A 4,841-nucleotide genomic window follows, 5' to 3' on the forward strand; every position below is an offset into this window, starting at 1 on the left:
ATAGGACAAAACAACATAAATAAAATTTAATAAAGCATAGTTTAAAACAGCATGAATACAATTTAATAAAGCACAGTATAAAACCACAGAAATACAATTTAATAAAGCATAGGATAAAACAACATAAATACAATTTAATAAAGCATAGGACAAAACAACATAAATACAATTTAATAAATCATAGGATAAAACAACATAAATATAATTTAATGAAACATAGGATAAACAACATAAATACAATTTAATAAAGCATAGGACAAAACAACATAAATACAATTTAATAAAGCATATGTTAAAGCAACATAAATACAATTTAATAAAGCATAGGTTAAAACAACATAAATACAAGTTAATAAAGCATAGGATAAAACAACATAAATACAATTTAATAAAGCATAGGATAAAACAACATGAATACAATTTAATAAAGCATAGGATAAAACAACATAAATACAATTTAATAAAGCATAGGTTAAAACAACATAAATTCAATTTAATAAAGCATAGGATAAAACAACATAAATACAATTTAATAAAGCACAGGATAAAACAACATAAATAAAATTTAATAAAGCATAGGATAAAACAACATAAATAAAATTTAATAAAGCATAGGATAAAACAACATAAATACAATTTAATAAAGCATAGGATAAAACAACATAAATACAATTTAATGAAACATAGGATAAACAACATAAATACAATTTAATAAAGCATAGGACAAAACAACATAAATACAATTTAATAAAGCATATGTTAAAACAACATAAATACAATTTAATAAAGCATAAGATAAAACAACATGAATATAATTTAGTAAAGCATAAGATAAAACAACATGAATACAATTTAATAAAGCATAGGTTTAAACAACATAAATACAATTTAAGAAAGCATAGGATAAAACTAAATAAATAAATTTTAATAAAGCATTGGATAAAACAACATAAATACAATTTAATAAAGCATAGGTTAAAACAACATAAATACAATTTAATAAAGCATAGGACAAAACAACATAAATACAATTTAATAAAGCATAGGATAAAACAACATAAATACAATTTATAAAGCATAGGATAAAACAACATAAATACAATTTAATAAAGCATAGGATAAAACAACATAAATACAATTTAATAAAGCATAGGATAAAACAACATAAATACAATTTAATAAAGCATAGGATAAAACAACATAAATACAATTTAATAAAGCATAGGCTAAAACTACATAAATACAATTTAATAAAGCATAGGATAAAACAAATTAAATACAATTTAATAAAGCTTAGGATAAAACAACATAAATTCAATTTAATAAAGCATAGGATAAAACAACATAAATACAATGTAATAAAGCATAGGATAAAACAACATAAATACAATTTAATAAAGCATAAGATAAAACAACATGAATACAATTTAATAAAGCATAGGTTAAAACAACATAAATATAATTTAATAAAGCATAGGATAAAACAACATAAATACAATTTAATAAAGCATAGGTTAAAACAACATAAATACAATTTAATAAAGCATAGGATAAAACAACATAAATACAATTTAATAAAGCATAGGACAAAACAACATAAATACAATTTAATAAAGCATATGTTAAAGCAACATAAATACAATTTAATAAAGCATAGGTTAAAACAACATAAATACAATTTAATAAAGCATAGGATAAAACTACATAAATAAAATTTAATAAAGCATAGGATAAAACAACATGAATACAATTTAATAAAGCGTAGGATAAAACAACATAAATACAATTTAATAAAGCATAGGATAAAACAACATAAATATAATTTAATAAGGCATAGGATAAAACAACATAAATACAATTTAATAAAGCATAGGATAAAACAACATAAATAAAATTTAATAAAGCATAGGTTAAAACAACATAAATACAATTTAATAAAGCATAGGACAAAACAACATAAATAAAATTTAATAAAGCATAGTTTAAAACAGCATGAATACAATTTAATAAAGCACAGTATAAAACCACAGAAATACAATTTAATAAAGCATAGGATAAAACAACATAAATACAATTTAATAAAGCATAGGACAAAACAACATAAATACAATTTAATAAATCATAGGATAAAACAACATAAATACAATTTAATGAAACATAGGATAAACAGCATAAATACAATTTAATAAAGCATAGGACAAAACAACATAAATACAATTTAATAAAGCATATGTTAAAACAACATAAATACAATTTAATAAATCATAAGATAAAACAACATGAATATAATTTAGTAAAGCATAAGATAAAACAACATGAATATAATTTAATAAAGCATAGGTTAAAACAACATAAATACAATTTAAGAAAGCATAGGATAAAACTACTTAAATATAATTGAATAAAGCATAGGTTAAAACAACATAAATACAATTCAATAAAGCATAGGTTAAAACAACATAAATACAAGATAATAAAGCATAGGATAAAACAACATAAATACAATTTAATAAAGCATAGGATAAAACAACATGAATACAATTTAATAAAGCATAGGATAAAACAACATAAATACAATTTAATAAAGCATAGGATAAAACAACATAAATACATTTTAATAAAGCATAAGATAAAACAACATGAATGCAATTTAATAAAGCATAGGTTAAAACAACATAAATACAATTTAATAAAGCATAGGATAAAACAACATAAATACAATTTAATAAAGCATAGGTTAAAACAACATAAATACAATTTAATAAAGCATAGGATAAAACAACATAAATAAAATTTATTAAAGCATAGGTTAAAACAACATAAATACAATTTAATAAAGCATAGGATAAAACAACATAAATACAATTTAATAAAGCATAGGATAAAACAACATAAATAATTTTTAATAAAGCATAGGATAAAACCACATAAATACAATTTAATAAAGCACAGGATAAAACAACATAAATACAATTTAATAAAGCATAGGTTTAAACAACATAAATACAATTTAAGAAAGCATAGGATAAAACTAAATAAATAAATTTTAATAAAGCATAGGATAAAACAACATAAATACAATTTAATAAAGCATAGGTTAAAACAACATAAATACAATTTAATAAAGCATAGGACAAAACAACATAAATACAATTTAATAAAGCATAGGATAAAACAACATAAATACAATTTATAAAGCATAGGATAAAACAACATAAATACAATTTAATAAAGCATAGGATAAAACAACATAAATACAATTTAATAAAGCATAGGATAAAACTACATAAATACAATTTAATAAAGCATAGGATAAAACAACATAAATACAATTTAATAAAGCATAGGATAAAACAACATAAATATAATTTAATAAGGCATAGGATAAAACAACATAAATACAATTTAATAAAGCATAGGATAAAACAACATAAATAAAATTTAATAAAGCATAGGTTAAAACAACATAAATACAATTTAATAAAGCATAGGACAAAACAACATAAATAAAATTTAATAAAGCATAGTTTAAAACAACATGAATACAATTTAATAAAGCACAGTATAAAACCACAGAAATACAATTTAATAAAGCATAGGATAAAACAACATAAATACAATTTAATAAAGCATAGGACAAAACAACATAAATACAATTTAATAAATCATAGGATAAAACAACATAAATACAATTTAATGAAACATAGGATAAACAACATAAATACAATTTAATAAAGCATAGGACAAAACAACATAAATACAATTTAATAAAGCATATGTTAAAACAACATAAATACAATTTAATAAAGCATAAGATAAAACAACATGAATATAATTTAGTAAAGCATAAGATAAAACAACATGAATATAATTTAATAAAGCATAGGTTAAAACAACATAAATACAATTTAAGAAAGCATAGGATAGAACTACATAAATACAATTTAATAAAGCATAGGACAAAACAACATAAATACAATGTAATAAAGCATAGGATAAAACAACATAAATACAATTTAATGAAACATAGGATAAACAACATAAATACAATTTAATAAAGCATAGGATAAAACAACATAAATACAATTTAATAAAGCATAGGCTAAAACTACATAAATACAATTTAATAAAGCATAGGATAAAACAAATTAAATACAATATAATAAAGCATAGGATAAAACAACATAAATTCAATTTAATAAAGCATAGGATAAAACAACATAAATACAATTTAATAAAGCATAGGTTAAAACAACATAAATACAATTTAATAAAGCATAGGATAAAACAACATAAATACAATTTAATAAAGCATAGGACAAAACAACATAAATACAATTTAATAAAGCATATGTTAAAGCAACATAAATACAATTTAATAAAGCATAGGTTAAAACAACATAAATACAATTTAATAAAGCATACTATAAAACAACATAAATACAATTTAATAAAGCATAGGATAAAACAACATGAATACAATTTAATAAAGCATAGGATAAAACAACATAAATACAATTTAATAAAGCATAGGTTAAAACAACATAAATACAATTTAATAAAGCATAGGACAAAACAACATAAATACAATTTAATAAAGCATAGGTTAAAACAACATAAATACAATTTAATAAAGCGTAGGATAAAACAACATAAATACAATTTAATAAAGCATAGGATAAAACAACATAAATACAATTTAATAAGGCATAGGATAAAACAACACAAATACAATTTAATAAAGCATAGGTTAAAACAACATAAATACAATTTAATAAAGCATAGGATAAAACAACATAAATTCAATTTAATAAAGCATAGGATAAAACAACATATATACA

The sequence above is a fragment of the Phyllobates terribilis genome, unplaced genomic scaffold (genome assembly GCF_046119375.1).
Source record: "Phyllobates terribilis strain yellow unplaced genomic scaffold, ASM4611937v1 Scaffold_20__1_contigs__length_20440879, whole genome shotgun sequence".
Taxonomy (NCBI): domain Eukaryota; kingdom Metazoa; phylum Chordata; class Amphibia; order Anura; family Dendrobatidae; genus Phyllobates; species Phyllobates terribilis.